The following is a 14,659-nucleotide window of genomic DNA, read 5'->3' on the forward strand; positions in this document are numbered from 1 at the left end:
AGGTAAGCTACAGGGAGAATACAAAATTAAACTAAAAGACAATGCCTCTCCCTTTGCCCTCGCTGTGCCACGTCGCGTGCCATTGCCATTAAGGGGAAAAGTCCAAGAAGAGTTAAAAAGGATGGAGGAAATGGGTGTTATTTCTCCCATAGAGGAAGCTACAGAGTGGTGCTCAGGTATGGTTGTAGTACCAAAACCAAATGGAAAAATTAGAATATGCGTTGACCTAACCCGCCTGAATGAAAATGTGTGCAGGGAGCGACATATTCTTCCAGCAGTTGATGAAACACTAGCTAAACTAGCCGGAGCTAGAATTTTTTCCAAACTGGACGCCACTGCTGGTTTTTGGCAGGTGCCTTTGCACAGAGCTTCAGCCCCACTCACCACCTTCATCACGCCCTTTGGTCGTTATTGCTTTAATCGTCTCCCTTTTGGTATATCGTCGGCCCCTGAGCACTTCCAGAAGAGATTGACGCAACTGCTGGACGGCCTGGAGGGAACCTTATGTCATGCAGATGACATCCTGATTTTCGGTGCCACCCCCACAGAACATGATGAGAGAGTGCATAAAGTGTTGCAAAGACTGCAGCAGCATGGCCTCACTCTAAATGACAAATGTCAGTTTGCCGTGAAGCAGGTCAAATTTCTTGGACATGTTGTGAGTGCAGAAGGCACACATGCAGATCCAGAGAAGATCAGAGCGATTAGGGAGATGCCACCACCGACAGACGTGTCCGATGTGAAGCGCTTCATGGGAATGGTCAACTATGTGGGAAAGTTCTCACCTAACATTGCAGAGCTCACAGGACCTATTAGAGAACTCCTGAAAGCAGAAAACATGTGGATGTGGGGAGCAGCGCAGCAGAGTGCATTTGATAGAGTGAAAGACGAGCTCAGTTCATCTGCTGTCCTTGCCCAGTACAGCCCAGACAAACCGACAAGAGTGTCAGCAGACGCCTCTTCGTATGGGTTAGGAGGGGTGCTGTCTCAGCTTCAAGACTCAGGAGATTGGAGGTCAGTGGCTTTCATATCCCGCAGTATGACTGAGACAGAGCGCAGATATGCCCAAATTGAGAAGGAGGCCCTTGCAGTCACCTGGGCTTGCGAAAGATTTCAGACTTACCTCCTGGGTCTGCACTTTGTGATGCGAACAGATCACAAACCGTTGATCAGTCTCCTCAGCTCAAGGCCGCTTGATGACGTCCCACCTCGCATCATGCGATTTAGGTTACGACTTATGCGTTTTTCCTACACGATCATACACGTACCAGGAAAAAACCTAGTGGCAGCCGACGCTTTATCAAGAGCGCCACTACAGTCGACAGCAACAGAGGATGACCTTGTGCTTCAGAATGACGTGAACGCTCATATCCAGGAGGTCATTCAGCAGCTCCCAGCCTCACCTGAGAAGTTGCTACAAATAAGGAGAGCTCAGGAGGAAGACCCCGTGTGTAAGCAGCTGTCCTCCCTGATCCACACAGGGTGGGAAAGAAACAGTTCGGCACCACAGTTAAAGCCCTTCTGGCAATACAGAAATGACCTGCTGATGGTAGATGGCCTGCTAATGAAAGGAAACAGGATACTGATCCCATTAAGCATGCAAAACGACATCTTGGACAAACTACACCAGGGTCATCAAGGCATGGTGAAATGCATGGCCAGGGCGCATGAATCAGTGTGGTGGCCAGGGCTGACCACACAAATCAGAGAGAAAGTACGTCAGTGTGAAATTTGCGCTAAAGAGTGTCAAAATGCCACAGAACCTCTGATAACCACACCCTTGCCTTCACGCCCTTGGGAGCGGCTAGCAGCTGACTTATTTGAGTGGAAGAAGGGTCAGTACTTAGTTGTCATTGATTATTATTCACGTTACATTGAAGTTGTCAATCTTACACGCACTTCAGCAACAGCTGTGATCGAGAAGATGAAAGCCATCTTTAGCCGCCACGGAGTGCCGGATACACTCGTCACAGACAACGGACCACAGTTTGCTGCCACTGAGTTTGCAGATTTTGCTAAGGATTACAACTTTCAACACGTAACCAGTAGCCCCCGTTACCCACAAAGCAACGGGGAAGCTGAACGGGCAGTAAAAACTGTCAAAGCCTTGCTGCAGAAGAGTGAGGACCCTCACAAAGCACTCATGACGTACAGAGCAACTCCTCTTGCTCATGGAGTATCACCTGCACAGCTCCTGATGGGGCGAAACATTCAAACACCCCTTCCGGTGAGTCCAAACACCCTCACACCAGCCTGGCCGGACTTAAGGGCTTTTGAGTTGAAAGACCAGGAGCTGAAAAGACAACAGGCTGAGGGATACAACAGACGACACAGAGCACGGGAGACACCACCTCTCAAGCCAGGTCAGAAGGTTTGGATACGGAACACAACACACACAGGAGTCGTCTCTGGCTCAGCAGGGACACCACGCTCTTATGTGGTTCAAACCTCCACCGGCAGTCTCCGGAGAAACCGTTCTCACCTGAGAGTGGTGCCTTCATCGTCTAAGGACCAGCCAGACTCTGCACAACACACCAGGGCTGGCAGGGAAGTCAAGCCTGTGAAAAGACTGAATTTGTAGTTTAGTGTTGTGTGTATACATGGAGCAGAATAAACTCCATACCACAACAGAGAGGATCAGGCAGTCTACCCTACCTCTCAGTTAGGTTATGTACTTACCTTAATGTTCAAAAAAAAAAAAAAAAAAAAGAGAGAAAATGAGATGTGATAAGTGATGTAACATTGAAATCAACCAGTTAATCTAACCAGTTTACATATATGCTCATGTTTACAGTGATGGTTAACATGTCATCTGTTCCCCTGCGTAGAAGGTAAAATCTGCATTAGGCTTTAATAGCATATGATTTCAGTTTTCTATAAAGAAGTGGAAAGTCTCAGTTTAAAGGGGGAGATGTAGTGAGCAGGTTTGGATATGTAATGAGCGCGCATGCGCAAGTGTTCAGATAGGAAGTGATGCTTCAGTAAAGAGTCAACTACACGTCTTGGTCTCTGGTCCGTTTGTTGTATTACGAGGTACAAATAAGTACAAGACACGAATCACCTCAGAATTTGATGAAATTATTGAGGAGTATGGCATTAGCAACAAAATAAGCTTCATTCTGACGGATAACATATCCAACATGAAGCGGGCCCTTAAAGTGAGATTGCCAGACTCAGAGCAACCTGAAAGTGACAGTGATGACCTTGATGATGAAATGATGTGGGAGGACGTAGAAGACTTTGAACAGCCGTGGTCATCAGGTGAACGCTTGTCTTGCTTCGCACACTCGCTCCAACTGGTCGTCAGTGATGGCATGAAAGAAGTGAAGGTAATTGCAAGAGCCATTGCTAAGGCCACCAAGTTCACAACCCTGCTTCACAGCAGTTCTAAGGTCAGAGACATGTTTGAGACCCACTTTGGGGCTAATAAATCTATCCCGGCAGCTAGCAATACCACAGGGCTGTCACAGAAATGTGCAGCGAATGTGATACAGAAAATATTGCGTTTTCAGTCCGAGAATGGGCCCAAGCTGAAAGACCTTTGTACTGTGCTTGAGCCTTTTTCTGAGGCAACAGACCTCACAGAAGGAGATATTGTGGTTACCATCAGCATGTTGGTCCCCACCGTCCTGGAACTTACCTCAACAAGATGGAAGTGCAGCTGCCGCAGATTGTGACAATAGTTAGAGCACTAAAAAAGTCTTTAGAGAAGAGGTTCTCAGGGATCTTCAGATGGATCAACATGGAGCAGGGGGATCCCGAGGAGCCATTTAATCATCGGATCTACTTCCTTGCCGCCACCGGCATAACTTTTTTAAATGATGATGACCCTTGCTGCTATTGTGTCACGTGATTTGATTGGCTGGTTTCGCACGCAGACGGCACGTTACATTTGACCTTTTGACGTTGCTTGGCGTAGGCTATTAACCGCTAGCTTGCGAGTTAGCATCATGGACCGATTTACTTTCGTTATCCCAAAAAAATGAGTGAGAGTGGACGATGGCGGTTGCGGCGATTCACACACACATTCCAGCGCCAGCATGGAGGATAGAGTGATGGTGCCAAACGTGGAGAATGAGAATGAAGGGGAGGATGAAGACAAGGAAGAGGCATTAACTGGAACGGCGTCAGCGGAATCAGCGGCGACTGCTGCATCCGCAGAGGGTTTATTTCCAACAACAACAGACTCTGACTCTGAGACCAGAGGTAATGCTAACAGACACGAAAATGAGAACGGTGCCGAGATGGAAGGGCGTGCTTCAACGAGCGGTGAAACTGTGGTCACGGGCGGCAGGAATCTTGGTGGCCCTGTGGATTTGAGCCAAGACCCAGCAGAGGGACCGAGGCGGCCTCAACTCCAGTCATACATGCGTCAGAGATTTGGATCCTATTCCCAGCCAACTTTAAGGAGTTTTAACTACTTGTGGTTCAAACAGTATTCGTGGCTGCAATACTCGCTGTCAATTGATGAGGCCATTTGCCATGCCTGTAGGCATTTTTTCCACCACCTTGGCCATGGGCCGAGTCACACAGAAAAGAGCTTCACCCATGCCGGGTTCACAAACTGGAGAAAAGGAGCAGAGAAACTGGCTCAGCACAATGCAAGTGCTTCTCACAGACTAGCCATGGAAGGATGGTGTGAGTTTAAGGAAAAACAGAAAAGCGGGTCGAGGATTTTGACGCACCTTGATACTGGACATAGCAAGATTGTACAAGAAAACAGGCAGTACATGCAAGCAGTGGTGGAGTCACTGCAGTTTACAGCTTGTCAAACGATTGGACAGAGGGGGCACAGAGAGGATGAGCAGTCCACCAACAGAGGTAATTTCCTTGAACTGTTAAATCTGCTGGGGAAATTTGACAGTACTGTGTCAAAGAAATTATCTAGTGGACCCGGTAATGCTAAATATGTGCACCATGATATTCAAAATGAGCTGATTGATATTATGTCCAGCATGGTGAGAGAACAAGTAAGCAACGAGGTTAAGCTAGGAGAGCACTTTGCTCTAATGGTGGATGAAACAAAAGATGTGAGCAAGAAAGAGCAGATATCTGTTGTTCTGCGTTGCCTAAATAATGACAACATTCATGAGGAGTTTCTGGACTTTATCCCTGCAGATGGCTTGGATGCACAGTCTTTACTCAAGTCAGTTAAACAGACATTGGCTAAGTGCAACATAGACAAAAATGCATGCATTGCACAGTGCTATGACGGGGCATCTGTCATGTCCGGGTGCAACAACGGTGTCCAGGAAAAATTTCGCCAAGAAGTGCCACATGCACTTTACATCCATTGCGAAGCGCACAGACTAAACTTAGTTTTAGTTGACTGTGTGCATAATGTGAAACCAGCTGCAGAATGCTTTGCAACAGTCCAGATGCTGTACAACTTTTTTTCTGGGGCAGTGACACACAAGGTGTTCATGGAGAAACAGCAAGAACTCGAGCCCACTAAACGAACAGCAGAACTGAAAAGACTATCAGATACCAGATGGGCCTGCCAATATTCTACACTGTGGGCAATAAAAAGAACAATCCCTTATATCTTAGCAACTCTTGTGGATGTGAGCAACCAGACGAATGCTCATAGAGCTACTGAAGCGAAATCACTGATTGGACTTATTGATGCACAGTTTGTTCTGCACATCTATATGCTGGAGAGCATATTTAGTCTCACAAAAACCTTATCTGATCATCTACAGGCCACAGATTTGGAGCTGGCATCTGCCATTGACCTGGTCTTTGCAGTTGTTGATGCCCTCAATGACAAACGCAATGCTGAAACATGGACAAAAATCTGGGACTGTGCCAGTGACATGTGTGAGTCACTTAGCATTGACATGCAGCGCCCACAAGTGAGGAGAAAAAAACAGCCCCGCCACCTGCTGGAGTTTGTGGTGAACAGCCAAACAGGATCAAAAGAGCCACTGGAAACTTCAGATGACTATTGCAAGCACTGCTTTTTCCCCAGTAATCGACAGATTAATCAGTGAATTGAACAGGCGATTTTCTTCTGAAAGCTGGATGACGTCACATGCCGACATCGGGTTAGCGGACGGTGGAATATACACAGCCACGACAATAGCATGTGAGAATTCATGGGGTACATAGTAGGGACGGAGAGCCACAGCTAACAGTTCAATATCCGAGCTGCAGATGCGGTCTTTGATAGTAATGTGACCAGGATTGCACCACCTGTTGTTCACATAAACAGCAAGCCCCCCTCCTTTGCGCTTACCGCTCATAGTGCAGTCCCTGTCAGCCTGGACAGTGTGGAAACCCTCCATGGAAACATTGTGAAAACATTGTGAAACATTGTGCTTATAATGGCCTTTGAATAAATATATGGCATCATTGGCCTTTGAATAATATTTGCATATCGTTGTGATTGATTAAGCATTAGGCCTATGCCATTTCAGTGATGCTGATATTATACGGTGTAATTTGGCTACTATAATTGGAAATAATGCAATTTCAAGTTGATAATTGTGTGTATCTTTTATATTTAAAATTCACGTTTCATCTACAAATTAAGTACAATTTAAATCATATTTAATTTAAATCATAACATGTTTCCCATAGACTTTTTTTGAGGTGCAGGGTGGTGTTGGAGGCTTGTTATTTTGTTAGATGACTTTGGGACTATAGTCATGTCAGTCCTTAACAGCACTCAAGAAGTCAATCCTCAAATAGTGTAGAAATAGCGGTCATGCAATTGCTACACATATTTGATGCATTATGATACATGCACTGTCTCTGTATTATTGTGCCTGTAGTTGAAATAATACAATCTCATATTTATACTAAGCAGCTGAACCCAATATGGTGCTTATGTTCTACAACTCGTGCAAAATGGCAAAAAAAAATAGTTTTCTTTTGGTCTCGGTCTTGAGCTGAACTAGTCTTGGTCTTGACTTGGTCTGCCTTGGTCTTGGTACTCGATACTCTCTGGTCTTGGTAGTGTCTTGGTCTCGGTTTAGGCAGTCTTGACTAAAAGTCTAGTTGTCACACATCTTGAGAACAAGAAGCTTAGTGGGGACATTTCACACACCCCGTTGTCATCATTTATGGGGACCAGTTGTCTCCAGGTCATCAGAAACCTCACACAAAGTTTGTACTCGTACACCAGAGTAAAAGTGCATTGTGGGGACGTCATGAATTTCCCTGATTAGAGCAATATTTCTGTCCAAGGAAAATGTCTACTAAAGTTCAGATCTATCCTAAATGTCCCTTAAATCATCTGCCTTATGGGTGCAGTAGATCAAACTGTATGGCTCACCTGATTCACAATAGATTTCCCTCATATTGACCTTACTTGTTGCATTTACTTGCTTAAAGATAACAGCACTAAAAGAAGACTCAGAGACTCCAGAAGTTAACATCAACTATGAACGTACCTGTTGATAAGTGTCCTGTGGACAAGAAGCATCAGTTATCTCCATCTCTGTAACGACAGCATGGTTGGAGCCTGTGACAGGAGGAACATCCCTTGTGGTTGTGGTCGTCTGCAATGATTTCATGGAAGAAAAAAAATAAAAAATATGTTAAGCAATTGGTCAATTTGATGTTAACACTAATAATATTCAATTAGAGTAATACATTTCCTTAAGGACTTAGCTCTAAAGATAAAGACATGCCTACACACCAGACTTCAGAGGAAAACAAACACCCAATTCTACTGCATTTTTTCCTACAATTACTTCAGCTATTGTGTGCTGTCACACATCTTGAAAACAAGAAGCTTAGTGGGGACATTTCACACACCACGTTGTCATCATTTATGGGGACCAGTTGTCTCCAGGTCATCAGAAACAAAAAAAGTTTGTACTCGTACACCAGAGTAAAAGTGCACTGTGGGGACGTTGTGAATGTCCCCGATTAGAGTAATATTTCTGCCAAAGGAAAACATGTCTATTAAAGTTCAGATCTGTCCTAAATGTCATAAATTCGTGAAAGTATTCATACACAGATTGATTAGATTTCATTTATTTTTCAAATGACGCTACATTCAACCACCATGTTATTCTGAGACAATAAACCCTACACACTTAAACACTGTGCAGTTGTGACACAAACTTGCATTCGCCATGGGCAGTCATCTCCTCCATAGTCATATGTAATTTCCTCACCTTCCTTTATGTCACATAAGTGTGGTCTTCCTTCCACATCAATTTTTTTCATCTTACAATTTGGATGTCTGTGTTCATTTTTATTTATTTATTTATCTATTTGATTAGGACAATGCATATTAATCAACATATCAGCGAAAAGCATCAATGTAAATATGCCGGAGTTAGCACAGTTGCTAAATTTTATCCGTTGTCCTAAGGCAGGATAAAACATGTAGAAATCTTACAAAAAATAAGTCTTGCTTCACATCAAAGTTAAAAGTCCATACACAAAGTAGAAAAGAAGAAGTGGTTACTAGAGATGCACCGATCCGATATTGGGATCGGATATCGGCTCCGATATTGACTAATTAGCTGGATCGGATATCTGATGAATGAGGCCGATCCAGCATGCCGATCCAGTCATTTCATTTTTATTGATATTGTTACAGCGATCTAGTCACGTCGGTTACGTCGTCACGCAGAGCACGCACAGCAGCTAGTGATAAGCAAACACAGAGCAACATGGCGCAAGCGCCGGACCGAGCTAAGTCTGCTATTTGGAAACATTTCAAACTTGATACGCCAACAAGTCCGACTGCAACATGCAATATCTGCAACGCGAAAGTTGCGAGGGGTGGTGATAAAGTTAGTAAGTTTAACACCACAAACTTAAATAGGCACCTCCAAAAGCACCATGCTAAAGAGCACGCAGAGCTCCGAGCGAAGCCAGCAGAGAGTACAACGACGCAGCTAACTTTGGCGGATGCACTGCAAAGACGGGAGAAACTGCCAGCCGGCAGCGTGAAAGCAACCAACATAACAGAGAAGGTTATGGAGTTTATTGTTTTGGATTCGCAGCCCCTCTCTGTTGTTGATAATGAAGGATTCCGCCGCCTACTTGAACATCTTGAGCCAAGGTACAGTTTACCATCTCGAAAATATTTTTCTGTGACCGCTCTGCCTGAACTGTACAAGAAAGTGTGCAAACACATATCAGAAGAACTAAAGGATGTAACATCAATGAGCTTCACCACAGATATCTGGAGCTCCGACGTGTGCCCCATGTCACTTTTAAGTTTAACTGTGCACTGGTTAGACGCAAGTTATTCACCTCACAGCGCAATGCTCCAGGCGAAAAACTTCCACGGATCACACACCGGAGACGTGATTTCGGCAGCTATAAAGGAAATGCTTGATCAGTGGCATATTCCGTTGACAAAAGTGCATGTCATTTTGAGGGACAATGCGAGTTTTGAAGTTAATTAAGCCATTGTTTGTTGGGTTTCAGGCAGCTGCTATATTTTATATTACATTTTAAAATATCTGTTTGCAGTGCACTTTAAATGGAAGTGTTATTTATTTCTTTTTGCTGCTAATGTACACTGTTATTGTTGTTATTTGTTAATAAATAATAAGTTGATTTATATCTGTGTTAATTTGTTACCTTTTTTAACAAGGCTAAATGTTTATGCCAAGCCTTATGCCTTCACTCACATGGCAAGGTATACAGTTCATTCATTCAACAGTAGTATCGGATCGGTATCGGGTATCGGCCGATAACTCAGCCCAGGTATCGGTATCGGGATTGGATCGGAAAAAACTGGATCGGTGCATCTCTAGTGGTTACCCATGAGAGCATCATCATTAACTAAACACCCAAATAAACCGTCTTCTCTGGAGGCATCAATACTTAAAAAGGATAAAAAAAACAAGTAAAGGGAGGGGGAAAATATTACAGAAATGAAAATAGTCTCCTACAGGTCCTATACAATTATTTGTTTTAACTTTGATACATTTCGAAATGTATTTCATTTACATTGCAGGATCATATTAGCAGATGGCAAAATGGCGATCACTGATTGTGCAAGCCTGTATGTCAAATTTAACAATGTATATAACTATAAAGCAGTATAGTAACTGAAAATCTTACCACCATGTTTTCCCTCTCCACTTGAATGCAAACAAAAGTGCAGAGCATGAGGAGTGGTAAGAGCTTCTTCTCCTCTGGGCTTTGTCATCATCAATCAAATCTCCCCTGTATTCAACTACAAAGTCTCCTTTGCAGAATGAACCTTGGGTGAATAAACCACGTCCTGTAAGAAAAAAATAAGACAAAAAAAAAAATTATGTCCACTACAATTGTTTTTTGATCTGTTGCTTAATGTATTAAAAAATACACACTGTAGATAAAGAGCGAGAATAATGACTAATTTGAATTTATGAAAAAGTGGTAGTGGTGTGCTCATGCCCTGTCTTTATACTGTCAAACTCAAGAAAATGCTGGGGCTCTTAAAGGGTCAACATGAGAAAAAAATGTTTTCAGCCACGAAGCTGCTGCTGAGGTGATACATGCAGGCAGTGCATCACCTCAGCAGAGGGAGGAGGACAGGGTGAATGGCTGTTACTGACTGACGTCTGTATTCTTTATCCTTTCTAAACTTCACTCAATATTATGATTTTAAGGAATATGTATTTATGTTTACCTACATTTTGACTCATTTCCAGTGATATATTAGTTTATATAGTGATGTTCCTGCTGTTAGCTTTACTGTTGCTGCTCTAGAAACAATAAATAATAATAGATAAAAAATTCTTATTATCTGTTTAGCACATAAACAAAAACATGAGTTCACTCAAGCAATACAGGCAAAGGCACCGAAGCAACAAACACTCGTGGATACTTTCCAAAGGAAAAAGAAATATCCTCGAGTCAGCGACATGGCAACAAATATTACAGAGGTCATTGAATTCATCGCTCCGGATAACCAGCCCACCTCTGTGGTAGAGGATCAGGGTTTACTTACTGACTTTGTTTACTTGTTGTTTTTGTTAAACTAATGAAAACCAATGTTGCAATAGGGTATGCAGAATAAGAAAGAGCCATATGAAAGTATTTACTTTGTTTCAACAAAATAAAAAAAAGCTATTAAGAACAGCTTGGATGCAGGTGTTTTTTTTCGTAATGCAGCTGTATTATCTAAGAAAATATTGGGCTAAGTATCGGATCGGGACTTGATATCGGCAGATACTAAATATTAAATGACTCAGATCGGGATCAAACTGCAAAGAAATTAATAAAAAATGAGATAGCTTAGGCATCAGTTCTAGTAAAATAAGGTTACAGGGTTTTAAACAATATGTTACCCAAGTAGCATATGGACTCTTCCCCTTAGCAAACTGAAAAACAGCAAGCGTAAACATTCCATTTTTACCATCTCTTTTTTTTTTTATTGTGCTATTCCAGCTCAATTTCTGTTAAATCCAGCTTGAATTTAGTTGTGAAATATTGAGTTTATTGTGTAATGAAATCAATCAGTACAGTGGGGCCCCCAAATCCTTCATTTAACATATTGTTCATTTATTATTTTCTTCTATGATATATATATATACACATATATTCTCTGAATTTGATTTCCACTGGCATGATTTAGGTTACACATCCACTACATTCTTAATTAATATTCTAAGCAAAACCTGGCTTGCTACACTGTTTAATGACTATAACCAACCAACACTAAATCTTCGATATTAACTGCGCCTCGTCTGAAAAGCATGGCTCTAAAAACTTTGCCCACTTCAATATGGTTGGATTATCGTAGCCCACATAAGCATGACTTCCGGTCAAATTGTGATCAAGTCAAGTGCATTGTGCTGCGAAACCAACCACCCATCCCCCCACACCAGGTGTGATGGACTCAGTGAATATAGCCGCTACATTCCTACCGTGGCAAACATAAAATATAAAAAATAAATAAAATAACTGACACCCGAACATACAAATGACCTTAATTTTAACGAGTCAGTCCACCCTGGTGACCGAAAACTCTGATAACTGTCTTAAGCTGACTGTGACTGTTAGCAAGTGCTAATTTATGATACACCTGTGTTCGGCAAGCGACCTTTAAACAAGAAAGCCGACAGTTTTAGTAAATAAAAAATGGCTACACAACGCATCAAACTGTCATGGCTTGTCATGGTTACGCTACTGTATATTTTAATGAAATACTTAGTACTTACTGAACACGCTGCTTGTTATACCCTGTTTCATCGACTTCAGCGGTGGCACGGCGCTGTAACGCCGGCGGTTGTATGATAGTCCACTTCCTGTTAGATTTCACATTAAAAGCCTACCGGCGGAAGTGACAATGTAATGGCGATTTAATGAAGGGAAGGTAACGTGCTACTCAGCGAATTAAACGGGTTTCCTAGTCTGGTCTGCAGGGGCTTTGTCACAAATCATTTTGCTTGCCATAAGAGCAGATATTGAGATCTCATATCTCCCATTAACATATATAAATATATATTTGTTTTCCCCTTTTCATTGCTTTTAGAAATGGAATCATGGACAATATAGAAAATATATACAAAACAAAAATATATAACAAAAAAAACCTCTTCAGTGTCAAAGTGAAAACAGATTTCTACAAATTGATGTAAATTAACTGAATATATATAATGTAAAATAAGTGACTGCATAAGTATTTGCCCCTTAAAGTCAGTATTTAGTAGATGCACCTTTGCCCTCAATACAATCACTGAATCTGTGTGTGTGTGGATAGATCTTAATCAGGCCTGCACATCTGGACACTGCAATTTTACTCCATTCTTCTTTGCAAAACTGCTCAAGCTCTGTGAGGTTGAATGGGGGTCGGGTGTGAACAGCCCTTTTCAAGTCCAGCCACAAATTCTCTATTGGACTGAGGTCTAGGCTTTGACTGGGCCACTCCAGAACATTCACCTTGTTGTCTTTAAACCATTTCTGTGTTGCATTAGCTGTTTGCTTCAGGTCATTGTCCTTCTGGAAAATAAATCTTCTCCCAAGTAGTAGTTGCAGACTGCATCAGGATGTCCTCCAGGATTTCCCTATATTTTGCTTCATTCATTAAACCCTCTCCCCACAGCATGATGCTGCCACCACCATGCTTCACAGGGGGGATGGTATGTTTGTGGTGATGTTCAGTGTTTGGTGTCTGCAAAACATAGCATCTAGTATGATTCATTTTGGTCTCATCAGACCAAAGAAACTTCTTCCAGTTGACCTTGGAGTCTCCCGCATGCCTTTGGGTGAACACTAGTTGAGGTTTAATGGAGGATGTAACTACAGGTGTGTATCTATCGCGAGTCTCGTTGATTTTGTTTGGCACGGCTTCCGTAGTGCAAACGCTGTGAGGGAGACTAGCGTGAACGCGGGAGCATGCCTCCAAACAAATATAGTATAGTGACTCTTTAGGCTAGAAAAATTTACTAAATGACGTTGTTTCGAGTAAACTCTGGATGTCACCACTTCAGGACACTTGGATTGCAGCGGAAGAGCAGTATGGAGGAGCGTTAATGGCGTTTCGGACGCCATTAACGCTCGTTATATGGATTATTGCTGCCGGAGGGTACCCCCGCGGGTCTCCAGCTGCACTTTGAGGAATAAGAAACTACACCGGACTTAGAGTGAACTTTTCCTTTAAAGGTTTCAGTAAAAGGAGAGGAAAGAAAGGAATATTTTTATCATCTCCCTAGTTTGTCAATGGACACACCATAATTAATAACTCATTAAACTGCTAGTATGGATGTACGTTTGATTGTGTGATTTTCTCCCTAAATCTAAATAACCGCAGAGTCTGACACTTAATTGCTCGACAATCTGCTCTAGGATTGTTGGACAAATGAAGACAAGCATACTGTGTATTTAACACTGAAACCATGCTTAACTGTAGCCATCATCCTGGTGTTGTTGTGCTCACATCACACGAGGCACCATAATGTAGTGCTTCATGCAAGAGTTTTGGGTTAAATTTGGCTATCAATAATAATTAATGATTATCAGGGACAATTATTAATTATGATTACTAATAAGATCCAATTTACATTAGATCACCTTGGGGCACCACCCTTGAAGAAGGGAAAATAAAGCCAATTCACCAAATCAGTCTCAGGAAAGGTACTAAACTGTTTGTAACTCTGATTAATAATTAATTTAATAACTACAACCAATATCACCATAACAGCTAGTAATATTCGAAGGATTTTGGAGCTCTTGACAGAGTAGAGGTTGGCAACATTCACTCTTGTACAATATTAAATAGACAACATGTGGGTTAAAAAGTCTTTTATTCAACACAAAGATGAAAACACACTAACTAACATGTACTATATACAGGTGTGTGTGTGTGTATGTGTATGTGTGTGTGTGAGTGTGTGTCTGGCAGAACAAAGAAACAATGGTGGTCACTGATATCACATGTGGGTGTGATGTGCTCCAGGCTTAAGGAATGTGTGTGTGTGTGTGTGTGTGTGTGTGTGTGTGTGTGTGTGTGTGTGTGTGTGTGTGTGTGTGTGTGTGTGTGTGTGTGTGACGTGATGCCAGGTTATAGAAGATGGTTTGTTGCATGCAAAGACCCTGAGTCTGTGTGAAGCATCATTCGACTAATGTCAAATTAGCCGTCTAGGAAAGCAAACTACCAATAACCTGACCTGAGATCACAATAACACTCAAACAGTGGACACACATAAATTGAACACATTTGCATTACATCAACCAGAGTTTAAAGTCCTGT

At 42.3% G+C, this 14,659-nt stretch overlaps 1 long non-coding RNA gene across 1 annotated transcript in view; it reads right to left on the reverse strand.

Annotated features, from left to right (window-relative positions):
- LOC311253844 overlaps nucleotides 1-12,215 on the reverse strand; it is a 43,855-nt gene extending 31,640 nt beyond the window's left edge. The window contains exons 1-3 of the long non-coding RNA XR_014621965.1: nucleotides 12,129-12,215; nucleotides 10,042-10,204; nucleotides 7,398-7,505 (exon numbers count right to left, since the gene is read on the reverse strand). This is a non-coding gene — a long non-coding RNA (uncharacterized lncRNA). The remainder of the gene's footprint in view (nucleotides 1-7,397; nucleotides 7,506-10,041; nucleotides 10,205-12,128) is intronic.
- Between the last annotated feature and the right edge of the window lie 2,444 nt (nucleotides 12,216-14,659).

The sequence above is a fragment of the Pagrus pagrus genome (genome assembly GCF_965226575.1).
Source record: "Pagrus pagrus genome assembly, contig: HAP1_SCAFFOLD_52, whole genome shotgun sequence".
In the NCBI taxonomy this organism is placed as follows: Eukaryota; Metazoa; Chordata; class Actinopteri; order Spariformes; family Sparidae; genus Pagrus; species Pagrus pagrus.